Here is a 14427-nt window from a genome sequence, read left to right on the forward strand (position 1 = left end):
TGGGTGGAAATCTTCTGTTGGTAACACAAAGGAAAAGACCAAAAGTTTCACCCAGCAGTAAGAGTTTGCGATGTGGAGCCGCACTTTAAGACAGAGTTTTCCACAATTTCAGCAGTAGGAGCTTTATAAGACGGATGAAGCAGAAAATGTACCATGAGGCTGAAAAGACATAAAATTAACCCTGAATAACAGAAAACACGGAAGAATTGTTTATGATATTATATTTTGAAATTTGTAAAGTGCATGATTTTAAGGTGAAAAGAAAATAATTTATTAATGCAAATTAAAATCTAAAGAGTGTGGCATGCATGTTCAGTCCTCCCCTGAGTCAATACTTTGCTAAACCTACAATTATTGCAAAACTAAATAATCGCCAACTAATTTAGTAAGTGATTAATCGTCAAGTAGAGTATCCAGCTTCAAAAAACAAAAGAAACAAAATATTCAAAGAAGTAATTAAGCCAAAACTGTATGGGGGGAAAAAAATATAGATTTTGCATTTAAGAAAAACAATCTGCCTGTAGATATGTTCTACCTAAAACTCATCATGTGTTAGTTTTAGCTTCACCTGGTTCAAATTTTGTAAAATCTTCTTTTAAGCACATTTTGTTGTCCAAATATTAGTCAGTTAATCCAAAAACTAGCTTTATTACACTGTAATAAGTAAAGCAGAAAGAGCTTTTCACATGTTGATGCTAGAAGTTTATTTAGCTGCAGACGCCTCCATTGCTACCAGTGATCAACTGTTCACTAACAGAAATGAAATATTTATAAGAAATTGAATGGTTTGATTATTTATATTTTTGATGTATTTCTAATATTAGATTAAATTTAAGCTAAAGCGGTTAGAATGTGCCTACACCTTAAAATTGATTAGCTGTCAAAATAATCAGTAGGTTACCGCAATAATCATTAGTTGCAGCCCTCATATAAAGTTTCATTTTTGTCATGAAAGAAAAAAACAATTCAACCATATATCGTCATCTTCAATTTCCTGCACTACTTTCTGTTGCTCCATCACATAAAATCCGTCTAAAATACCCCAAAGTTTCTGGATCAAAATATGAAAAAAAAATGAACAGGTACATCTGAGACACATACAAGGCGAGGAAAGTTTTGTTATCAATTAGCTTTATCATCTCGCATGCTGCTTTAATCCTGTTGAACCGAGAACTGATCATCCAAGCCGTGTTCCTCTGAGATAATCGCAGGAAAGGCTGCAAAGTTTGCAGAGATAACTGGAGTTTTGTCACCCGGCCATCAGCTTCCGTCTTGTCCCCAAAGTGTCCCCTGAAAAATGCTTTTTCGGCTGTTATAAATACAGGATGTTATGTGTCAACTGCATCCCTTCAACGCCGTCCTTCAGCAGATTTTGGTCCGATCAGCAAAATCCGCATGCAGAGGAAAACAGGCAGCAATCAATTTCTCCATCTGTCATCCTTATCAGCTCCAGCACATCCTCGCTTTTTTATGCATTGCAGCTATCTTTGCATTGTCAAATGTAGCTTTCTACACTTAAAAAAATAGTGGGTTTTTTTTTATATTTCTTTTTGACAACAACTTTATAAGACAGGTTGTTACCAGGAGGTGGAAGCTGATAACCCCCCCTCCCCTCCCCCCGGCATGCTCAGAGGGTATTATTCAAACTCATGCAGGCAAAGAGCCAGCAGAGATAGGCTGCTGAACAGTCAGGATTTCAAACGGGAATATGAGATCAACATGACAGGATCATGTTTGTGTGATCGCAGGTGCAGATTTATTAATCTGCGGCTGTTGACTGAGGTTTATTTTCTGTTAGTCGACTTATATTCCAGCAGCACGCTTCAATCAGATTGCAGCTTATCAGAGGGAACAGGCTGCGCGGAGCTATCTTCAGACGCTGCAGCAGGCGAGGCTCTCCAGCCACGTGTCGCTCGATAGCCACATTAGCCACATGATTATTGCGGGCCCGCTGACACCGCCTCGGCTTTGAGCCGGCCCCACCTCGCAGGCTTGTTAAATATCTAATTGAAAAGCAGATGTCTCTCTCACACAAGCATGAAAGGAGATTGATCTCAAGGTGATTCTGCGCGCCCCCCTGCTGTGATAGTGTAAAAATAAACAACTTGAACTTTAGTAGTTTTCCATCCGAGCGCCGTCAAACAGAGCCAAATCAAACACTGTTTTCTTTTTTGTTGCTCTTGATCTTTTACAAAGAGAAAGGCGCTCCTCCTATATGTTTTACATCTCTCCGTTTTTCTGCTGTTTTGCCACAGGTTAGGAGGGATAATCCTTTAAGTGCCATGACACAGTTTTCACATCTTTGCCCACAATATTTATAATAGATCTCAGTGCTGCCTGCAGCTGGAATTCATTCGCACAGACGGAGTAATTTTGTCTTGTATGTGTCTCGATAATGGCCCCTGCGATGAGCCCCATGTCACTGCCCACCCTCTCGCTGATAGCCCACTGTCCACTCACCAGCTCTCTCATTTTCTCAGTGCAGGCCTTTGAAACCCAGAGACTGAAATTAAAGATCTGCAGATATAATACCTCGCTTGCAGCACTTTGGTATTCTTTCTCTGACTTGCTCAGCAGTTAAAAGTCCTCAGATTCAGCTTTACAAAGTTGCCTTTATGAACTTGTGTGCATGAAATACCACGAAATATGAAAGTGTAACCTTTGCGTTCTAGTTGTACAGCACAGAAAACAATGTCCTTTGCAGCAGTACAACCACAAACTGTAGTGAGTTTTAGTGGGATTTTATGTGATGGTAAAACAAAAGGTAGTGCATAACTGGAGATATGAACATTATATTTGAAATTGTGAAAGTTGGTTATCCAATCATCTCTGACCAGATTCCCTGTTCCTACAGAAGGAAGCAACCCCCTTACCATGATACCGCCACTACCTAAAGAAAGTGTAACAGGTATGTAGCCTACCTGAGTGAAACACTATCTGATAAATGTGTCCATTGCTTGTAAATGAGCTCAAGTTCAGTCAAACTGCATGAAAAATGTGATTGCTGCAGGTTCTGCAATGATGAGAATCTTTCCATTTTAGTTGGAAGGTGAGTTTCTGCACCATTGTCTATTTAGCTCCTTGCATCTTCCCATCAGTTCTGAACATCTTTATGTCACTGCAACTGATCCCCCTAAATTTATACAGTTTTGTAAATAAACTGTATAAATTTGACCTTATGGTTAATATGTTCATCTTTCTGTGAAAATTGTGACGTTTTCTTTTAAACTTATAAACAATATTTGGCCTAAAATTGTCTCAGTGCTGCCCTCTCTGGGTTGAACTTTGGCTACTGCAGTTGAATTTTCCTATTGGGTACAAATGATGCGTCACAGTCCTGTGTCGTATATCGAACCATCTCGCACAGACACAGTGCAGTGTCAATGCAAACCAAACCAGCTGAAAAAGTAACAAATGTTACAGCTTTGATCCCCGATTGAACCGAGTCTGCCTGACTACCGGGTGTGAGAACAGAGGTGAACCAGAGGTGACCTGCATGTTTTAGGTGAGAACCTTTGGGACTCCATTGATCTTTGCAGCTCTGACTGTTTCCTGTCTTCATCCTGTTTGGAAAAATTCTTCCATCCCTGTTTCAAGTCCTTTGCAGCATCTAACTTGTTGTTGTTGTTGTTTTTAAATTACTTTATATTCAGCTAATTCCATCTCCCCAATCTCTCTCTCAGTGAAGATGAAACATCCCCACAGCATGATGCTGCCACCACCACGTTCCACAATGAGATGTTGTGCTCAGGGGTGTAGTGATAGACTGCACAGTCCTCTGTGGCTCTGAATTGCACTTTGCATGCCAAGAACCACTTCAGAATGATGCACATATTTGTGTTGATCTACCAGCATTCTAATTTGTTTCAGCACTTCTGCAAGGCCCTGAAGACGGGAAAATGTTTCTTCTCTGCTGGTTTCTAATAAAACTTAAATGATTCGCTTCGGTGGGCAAAAAGCAACTTCTGTTGCTCCTAAATCTGTTGAGTTTCCACAGATTAGAATCTTGCTTAAATGACACGATAAAATATCTTTCCTGTCTGCTGGTGCATTTCCCAAAAGCTTAATTTAAGAGCTATTGATTGAATCTGGAGACACATTTGATGGCTTTTAGAATTGTTAATATTGATGGCACCGGAGATTACTATATTGAAATTCGCGAGAATACAAGAAGCAAAATTACTTTCCGTCTCCTGCCATGCTATTAAAAGCACTAAATTGTATTTATGGAGAGCAGGTATGGCTCGTCTTCCTGCTATGTGTTTGAATCAGTACAAGGTCTCATTTAAAACGTCAAAAGGCGTCTCTGATTGATGCTCAGCATTGATTAGAATGATGCCAACTGTCTCCTGCTCTAACTATTGTCCTCTGACATGTTTGAGGAAGCTTTGACTTCGGCGTATGATGACTCGGTAGATTCAAATTAACACACAGATGGATTTCCTCGGTGTGTGCGAGATTGTTTTATATGGACAATTTCTATTTCATTCAAATATGAAGGGATGTACGAATATATTAAAACGTCTATAGAAGACAACATACTGGATTCGTTTAGTCCAAGTTGAAATGACAGAACAGTTGTGAATCTCTACGTATGTGGAGAAACTTACTGTTGTTTAAACACTCATGTTTTCAACTTGACTTGTTCCTCAATCCTCAGCTGTATCATACATGCTTTTTGCATTTTGTTTTTGCTATGAAAGCAAGAATGTGATTAGAACATAAAGGGGAAAGAAGTGATTTCAGAACTACTGGGAATAAAGACAGAGCACAGCGACGTATGCATAGTGCCGGCAGAAAACTGTGTTTAATACTAAAAGCCGTAGCTGGAAGCAACACTGAAGCAGGGTTATGGAATAAACCGTGTGAATGCCACACATATAATAATAATCAAGGCCAACTGTGCCGTGAAGCAGCTCATCAACTCCACAGCACACCAAAGTTGTTGTAAGTCTATTGGCGATACGTTCCCAGCTTTAGAAGGCTAATATGGAAATATTAGGTTCTGTGTTGCTTTTTGTGTCAAACATGGAGCAACTGTAACCTTGTTAAAGTCGTCGCTGAGGCGTTTAAGGACTGAATTATGGGTTTAGTACAGTGCAGGAGAGCAAAAACAAAGAGTTAGTCACAGTTCTTGCCTCATAGATAGATAGATAGATAGATAGATAGATAGATAGATAGATAGATAGATAGATAGATAGATAGATAGATAGATAGATAGATAGATAGATAGATAGATAGATAGATAGATAGATAGATAGATAGATAGATAGATAGATAGATAGATAGATAGATAGATAGATAGATAGATAGATAGATAGATAGAAAGTAGGGCTGTGTAATAATATTGATTTTGCGATATATTTGATATTTTCTTTCCTAGAAAAAAATTTATATTCATCCTCAAGTATCGTAACATCCGACTGTCACCTTGTTCACTCACTGCTTGCTTCACCAGGAGAGTGATTAGGTCATCAGGTTTAGAGTGATTCCTTCAGATGTTAAGTGTCAAGGTTAAAAAGGTATCAAACTATTCAGAGCAGGGTGCTTGGTGCACTTTATTTACTTTATTTACAAATGCATGTTTGCACTGTTTCAATTTAAAAAAAACATTTTTTCTCACTTCTTCTTTGATTTATTTTGTCCAGCTGTCGACTTTAAGTCTGTGTCCAGCCAGAGCCAGGTGTTGTGTAGTTGGTGCTTTTAATCAGTTTTCAGTTAAATTAATTCAGTCCAACTCTATAACAGTCACAAAATGTCACCAAAATCACTCTGTCCCTCAAAAATTTTTCAGAAAATTGCAAAAGTGTATTGAATTGTATCGTTTGCTGAATATCGCAATATATATCGTATTGTGAGCAGAATAACGTGTATCGTATCGTGAGATTATTGTATCACTACAGCCCTAATAGATAGTAAAGAAAGTAACTTTCCTTCACACTGTGCACATCACAGGCTGCAGAAAGCCATATAGCACTGCTGGCCTTATATGTGTGTGTGTGTGTGTGTGGGCGCGTGGGTGTGTGTGATCTTACACATTTTTCCAACAGATACTAAGATGTGAGGACTCACTGCTGCTTGTGATTTATATATTTTACCCTCTATTGTGTACCTGGCTTACCTACAGGTAAATAACGCTCCAGGTTTGCCTTTTTATGCATCTGATACTCAAAGATATGTGACATTATCCCCAACTAAACCATTCTGAAAAGGATTTTTTTGGAGGTTTTAAAAATATCAAAAGGCATGAGAAGCACAATCAAGAGAAGCTGTACATCTGCTCAGTTTAAGTATTCTAGTATTGACCAAATAATAATGATAAACTGATACTTTAATAGTCAGATGTTCTGCTTACAGTGATAAAGATTCAGTTATCATAGCATGGCAGGTGTTTGGAGAGGCTGACTTAGCAGGGGCACCTGGCCTTATTGTTTAATTGATTCAGCTGGTATTCATTTAGCCACTTGGGAGTTCTGATAGACCGACTGTGTATCACTGAACTTCAGCCAGAGATAATGATGTCTCGGCAAAACCTAACTTCTGTCCTTATGCTTTGTCTATTGTTACTCAAGAGAGAAATTGTACATAATGTACCCTTAAATATAATTCTATGTTAAAAATATCCTTTGCTTTGAACATGTCATGGAAGATTTGATTTAAAAAAAGAAGAAACATAAAGAGGATGGTGCTGTTATAAACATGTCAGGAGAGGAATATCCAGAGAAAAAGCCAAAGTAACCATGGTAACTCTGGTGGAGCTGCAGTGATTTACTACTCAGGTGGGGTAACAATTAGCTGTGCAGTCCACCAAACTAACTTTAATTAAAGAGTGACAAAAATAATGTGACTGTTGATTGAAATGCATAGAAATCCTGTTTAAAGTTTGTAGCAATCCATGAAACCTGATGGGAAGATGGATGGTGCTAAATACAAGTCAGTGTCAAAAGATAACCTGGTCAATGCTGCAACAGACTACAGGGTTTACCTCCCAGTAGAAAGACAACACTAACATACAGCCTGAACTGGAACATGCACAAGATGGACAGTAGGTGTCGCTAGAACACCTGCTTTTGTTCTCTGGATAAAAAAAGCCCTTCTGGACGGCTAACGATCCAGATAACAAACAAAACGAATGTATTTGCCTCCAAAGCCTCAGATACAAAGTGTAAAACTTCACTTGCTTCCATTTTGTTTAGGTTTATCATGATAAATCAATGACACCCTTCCTCATTATGTCTTCTTTGATCACCAACACCAGGATGTTTAAAATACAGTCCAAAATGTTTCCACTTGAGCTTCTGACCCCCAAAATGTTTGTGCACATCACTGAGCCTGAGCTACAATGCAATAGGTCAAAAGCATATCCATGTTTCTGAACAGCCTAGTCAAAGTCCAGACCAAGATCTGCACTATTGAAGATTTTACTTCTATGTCAACATTGATGTGATTCATGTGATATTCAATATTTTACACCATCAAATCTGAATGAAATTACAAAGACATACGTATTGTGACAAACACGCGGGTTAAAGGGACAGTTACTGATTTTTATTTTCGCTCCTCCTTCTGCCACGTTTTCTGAAACACATCTTTAGATCCGCAAACAAACAAACAAAGCTAAAAGCTGTTTGGAAACAACTTCTTAATGAAAGACATACTTCGATATTTTATTCCACACTTCAATCAAAAAATAACTAACGTAACGGTTTTGACCACATCCACCAACATGATCATTTATAAAATAATTCTTTCTTTTTTCCATCATCTTCAATTTTGAAACCAGATGTTTTCAACTCGGTCATATAAACAAACCTTCACTGGCTTAAAAGATCATTTTAATACTCTGCATTTATTTTGAAGTGGCATTTTTCTTTCATTTTTTTTTTTATCAAGACAAAGCCTTTAGTGTCACTCCTTTGTGATAAATTTATGCAAATAAGCTGCTGGTAAATAAATAATGAAATGTAAATGGAAGTTAATAGGCACCAACAGAAAGCATGTGTCTCTCAGCTAACTCTTCTAATGATGCATTCCTTTGAAATACAGAAGCGAAATCCGACGCCGCAGGCAGTAGTCGGGAATAGCCTGGGCACGATGCAGTCTGCATTTCAAATGGTCCAATCTGGGTTCTCCTACATTTTGCTTTGCATTTATTTACATAGTCCAAGAAAATAAAAACATTCCGTAAAAACCCATTCCCCTCGCTTGTCATCACCCATTTCTCCCCCGTCTTTATTGGTTTATCACTTCTGTTTGCAAGTATCAGCATGCGATCGCGCTTGCACGTCAAAATAACAGAAATGGCAACCTGCCATAAACAGTAAACACATTCTTCGCTTATTTGTTATTTACAAGCCGCGCGTTAAGTGTGCGGCGTTGTGGGATCGTTCCCCCAACAGAAGGCCGGGTTTAATGATCCTGGCTGAGGTGACAAGGGAAATGATAGACAACGTGATTACTTCAACAAGTAATTTGGTTAACTCGATGCTGAATCATCAAGCGTCCTGAGTGGAGGATTGAGACGCAGCAACAAGGCTGCAGATGGTCGTGTCACCTTTAGATGTTCTCCGTAAAGTCCGGATGACGCAGCCGACTTGGTCTGTGTTGCAACTTCTTTGACCTTCAGCTCCTCAGATATTTTAGAGGTGTGGATTTTATTAGCAGGGATTTTTGTAGCATCCTGGGTTCAAATCCCAACACGGCGTCTTTAATCCATCTGTAGTTTATTTTAAATGTGAAATTGATGTATTTTAGTGTTCAGCTACATGTAGCTTTGTTGAGAAATAAATTCAGTTTTGGCCTCATCTGACAAGAAAACCTTTTTTTTCCACATCTTTGTTGTTGTTCCCATGACTTATGACACTTTAAATGGGCTTTAAAATGTTTTCTTTTAGTAATGGCTTTCTATTTGCCATTCTTTCCTAAAGGTCAGATTTTTTGAGTGCACAACAAATAGTTTTCATGTTGACAGATTCACCAGCTCGACTCCCATCTGCAGTGTGTCTGGAAAGCATTCACGTTTTCCACATTTTGTTATTTTCCAACATTATTCCAAATAGTGTTGAATTATTCTTTTGCCTCTTTTCACAAAAAATACCCCAATGTTGGATAAAGTTCTGTTTTTGTTTTATTTTAAACAAATGCATTAAAAACAGAAAACCAAAAAATAACATAGCCTCGTTTTCTAAGACATGGTGATATTTAGTCCCAGAGACTTGGAAAAAATTCCCTGAAGTGACGAGACAAAAGTCGAGATTCTTGAAAGGTGTGGATCTTTTACACCTTGCGTAAATTTAATACAAACTTTCAGGACAATAACATCAAGCAAACAGTCGAGCATGGTGGATGTAGTGAATCGATCCAGATGTGATTTCCTGTAGTTGGGCGTATGGATCCATAAATTCTGATTTCTGGAAGACAATTCTGACAGAGAATGTCTGACGATTGTTTTGTGACCTTAAGCTGAAGCTCACCTGGGCTGTGAAGGAGAATAATGAGCCAAATGATTGAGAACTGGACTTCTGAATGACTTGACAAAAGAGGAAAGGTTTTGAAGAGCACCAATTCAGATGTTGCTGCATGTCTGAAAAGTTGCTGAATTAGTCTAAAAAACACCTTCACAGCCAGTTATTTGGTTATAGTTCTTGGGTTCATTCACTCCAGCCCAGTTTAGTCCGCTTTAATCAAACTCTAGCTTCTTTGCCTAGAAAGCCTGGTTTGTTTGGGGAGGTGTGAATGTGCAATTGAACTAACTATAGTGCAAGGCATTCTGGGTAAATCCAGCCAAAGCCAACCTGTGTGTGTAGCGCTGGCGGTAGAAATAGCTCGTGATCTTTTGCCAAAGACAAAAGAGAAATCTTACAATCGTTAAAATTGGAAGGCACTCCATTTTGTTTGCATTTTGTGAAGGAAGACGTTGCGCTCAGTGTCGCCTTCAGAGGTTTTGGCTTTGATTCGTTCTTGACCCAAACAGGTTTTTCAAACGGTTCGGTTTGTTTAACAGCTCAGTGTGAAATGTTGCATTTTTGGTCTCCAATTGTATCGAGTCTACCGGACTGTCAGGTGTGAAAACACAATCAGGCCAGTTTGAAAAGAATCCCCTCCCCTCTTAATGTTAAATCTTCTTTCAAAAACATCTTTTTGAATTTTGTTTGTGGACAAATACATTTTCACAGCATCATCTGCTAAACTGTGGTTTTGAATGTTGGCTGTATGTATCCTCTCCTCTCCAGTCCTCAGTTCATCAGAACGCATTTTCATCAAAATACTAAGAAAACGTCAAGCTTCAGACATGAAGAATTGTCATCACACATTGGAAAGGTGCAAAATCTGAACCGTCAGCAAATGAGGCCGTTTCTATTTCCAAATGAAAGTCATTGGATTGAAGGCAAATCATCCTTGGCATGCTCACATGGACATAAATGACAATAACCTATCAGCCGCTACTTTCGGAGCAACGCTTCTATTAAACCTTTCCTATTTTTAGCAGCGAAGAGTGAAATAAATGTGGCTTATTGGCATCAGGACGGTGCTGTAATCATGAAAGCGGGAGTGATTTAGTGTTGCCTTATAAACGCCATCTGAATGGTAATTTAGTTAACCTATGTGGGAAGCCTGATAGCTTCAATCTGAGGGCAGCAACGTTCACATTTTAACAGGCAGACAGCCAGTCAAAGTGGATTCAGCCTATCGGGGCTGCAGCGGGGTGAAGTGGCTTTAAAATGAGCGAGCTGATAGATGGTTAAAACCATGTAACTTAGCAAGTGCTGCCATGCATGTGATCCATCTCATTATCCCCAGAGTTGAGATTTTATCCTGCTGCCGCTGCAAAAGTGTCTTTTTTTTTTGTGCTGAGATGTATCTGCTGGATCCACATTGGCAGAGATAATGCAACCACACACTTCTGCACAGTTTCAGCGAGAGCGCCGAGACGGTGAACCCGCGGAGGAAAGGATTCGTGCAGCTTTTGATGTTGGAAATCAAAAACAATATGTAAAGGGGAGAGTCTTGTGCACAAGAAATGCATTGCATTCGCATTTCTTTAGCTTATGTAATATTTAGAATGACAAAGGCGAAATTATTACTTCTCTGTCAAGATGAAAATACCATAATCCTGTCCTTATTTTGCATATATAGTGGAATATATTGTTTTGACATTTGCGGGCTGCATGCGTTCTCCGTCTTTTATAGTAAACGCGAGCGGAAACAATGTAACTGCCTACATTCCCAGAGATTGGTTTGCTCTTTGTTGGAGCTGGTGGCATTTTTTAAAAGGCTTCCTAAAGAGACCAATTATTTGAAATCTTCCTTATCTATCCAGTAACGTGGGCTGACGTAAATTCACATCACAGAGTGTGTTTGTGTGTGACTGGAAAAGATCAAGATTCAAACACAAAAGGACAGGAAAAACAGCTGAATACACACATTTTGATGATTTACCATTTACATGTCATATCTGTTTGCAGAGCCTTTCAACAGGAGAGTGTATGAACTTTTTTCTCTTTTGTTTGTTTACAGCTGTAAACCTCAGACAAGAATAATGTACAGCAATGAAATGAAAGGAAAAAGGTCCACAAATATGGGTTGCAACGCTTTTATAAATAAAAATCAAAGTGTGATGTGTACATATTGACCCTTTTTAGAACCAGATTTTTCTAAAATAACAGTTGGAACAGTTTTTCATCGTCTCCATTTGCTTTGTTTGTTTTTTTTCCTCCTTGAAACTGAATTTTCTTTCATGTCTGAATGTCAGTTTTCAGATTTGGCTACAGATGCTTAACTGGATTTAGGTGAAGACATTCCCTGAAACAGAAAAGGCATTTATCTAACTGTACGTTCGGTTACCTTGCCCTGCTGGAGTATGAACCATCCCTCAAGTCCTTCTTCTACAGGATTGTCCTTTATTTCACACAATTCATCTTACCGGCTTCTGTTCCTGTTACAGAACATTCCAACAGAATGATGCTGCCATCACCACGTTGCACCACTGGGATTATGTTTGCAATGATGTGACATATTAGGTTTCCTCCACAAATATTGTTTTACGTTTTGGTCATAGCTGACCAGAGTTTGCACATGTCTTTTTGTGCTTGTATAAGAAAAAGTCCCCATCTGGGTTACTGTGATTGGATATTTTTATTTATCCAATCACAGTTTTATCGCACATTGCAGCCACCTTGGACTCCATAAAAAGCTAAATGACAAGAAACTTGACTAAGCAAAGCTGATTTACATGAACTTCTCTAAAGATAAATCCCTGAATGGTTTCACTGAAGTCCAACCAGCCAAGAAAAGGGATTTTATTGCAAAACAAATGCCCCTCCAGAGTGAGGGCATTGAAGACAGTCCACTGCTCCCGGAGCATTAGCGTCAGAGACCAGAGACGTCTCGTAAAAATGCTAAATAGTCTCGGCTTTGGTGGTTTAGAGGTTTTTGTCTCCGATCAGGCAGAAAGTACAGCTGCATACAGGCACCCAGAACCCTATTAAAGGTTAAACTTATTTCCGATTCATTTCACTTTATTGCGGAATTATTTATCCTGGAAGGGACAGTTTAGGAAATGTCACCAAATATGGTCATTAAACCCAACAAATGATGCATTGCATATTTCACAAGGCCGATTGCTGAACTGGTGGTTAAATTTGCATAGTCGCCTTGCAGGAGGACAAATTCTAGGCAGAGGGGGCAAAGGTCAGACGAATTATGCATTTACCTCATAAGTGATCGTGTTTTAAGGTTTTTATCTTTAGCTCCAGAGGTTCTGTCCGTATGATTTGTCCAACACGGAGCGATCATCCGTCAAAGCTGTTGGGAAAACTTGCATTTCTACATTTTATGAACCTTTTTCAGGACCCACTGAGACTTTAATGCTCCAGGATTTACTGTTTTCTAATTGGGATTCATGCTAGAAAAACCCAGAGAGCCAATTTTGCTTCTTTGACTTGTTTCTGAAGAGAAAGAAAGTTCACTGTTGAAAAAGCAGTGTACGGAGAAGCTGCCCTTCTTAATCTGGGACCTTTATCTGAGTGTGTTCACTGTAAAACAGATTAGCTGCCTCATGCGGTGCAGCACTGTGAGGGTTTTCCTTGCTGAGCTGGTTTGTGTCTCTTTGGCAGGTTGAATGGGTCGCCACAGACCTATCTGAAGTGTGCTGCGTGATTAATATCGGGACAGACGAGTTATTATTTTTGCATTTTTAAGCTAATTCCCCGGCTTGCGGGGATGCGACTCCAGCTTCGAGTCCAATAATGAGCTGCACAGATTTCCGGGAGCTGCAGAATTTATTACTTTTGTTCCAGTTCTTATCGCTGCAACATATTTGTAATAATCTGTGTGCCTGTCTGAACCAAATTCGAAGATCTCCTTTGCCTAAGTGATTACTAAGATAATTATCGACCCCTCTGAATCAAGATGCTGTTTTAAAATGATCCATAATTTCTTTATTAAAGTATAATTGCACATTATTAAGCGCTGAGGGGACTCAGTTAGCAGAGGTCCAGCTAAGCTTTCTTTTTCTTGTTTCCTGGTGTTAATTTGATGCATTCAGCTCGAATACTTGCACGTTGGATCATCCTGTAGCGTCTCCTCGGACTATGTGGGAAGGAAGGAACTGAAAGGCTTTGTTTTTGGTTTAATCTGTGTCCTATGATTATCGTAGATAGATTGTGCCTGAAACAAGCAGTAAATGTGGGCTACTTTTGTTATTTTTCTGGGGACAGCTTGGAGAACAGCTGCTGCTCCTCAGCATCAATAAGAGTCAGCTCAGGGCGGTGGCAGTTGGACCTCCAGGGCCGCTGTCCGACACGTTCTAGATGTCACCCCGGGTCAGCACACCTGAATCAAATGTTTGGTTTATTACCTGGCCTCTGGAAAACTTCAAGACAAGTTGAGGAGGTAATTTGTCCATTTAAATCAGGTGTGTTGGAACAAGGACGCATCGTAAACTTGCAGGACGCCGACCTTTAACGGCCCGTTGTAGGGAATTCAGTCATCTGATCAGGAGACTTTCTGCAGACCTTCTCAGGGTTTTCTGCTCATAATCCCACAAAGAAAAGATTACAGAACAGACCTAGAATGTGCCGAGGGAACGTCTATGCGCCTTTTTACAAGAAAAAGCTGTAAGATTCCACTTAACACTTAGATTTCATTTACCAGAATGCTGGCGGTTTCTGTCGTCCTTTCAATGTATACAGTGAAGTTCTTGTAAAGCTGCAGGGCTGCTGGTTCTGTAATGATCCAACGGCTCTTTTAAAAGGCTTTCAGTGTGATTCAGGTCAGGTCTCCCGCTGGCCATTCTATTGTTTTCCTTTCAGCCCTCCTTTTGTGCCGTCAGATCCACATCTGAGTCATTTAATTTATGTGCCTAAAGACCTAAAACCAATGCCTTCACACTTCTTCCTGATGCTTGGTAACAGAATTTACTGCGAA

Source organism: Poecilia reticulata, chromosome 13 (assembly GCF_904066995.2).
Source record: "Poecilia reticulata chromosome 13, P_reticulata-male-v2, whole genome shotgun sequence".
NCBI lineage: Eukaryota > Metazoa > Chordata > Actinopteri > Cyprinodontiformes > Poeciliidae > Poecilia > Poecilia reticulata.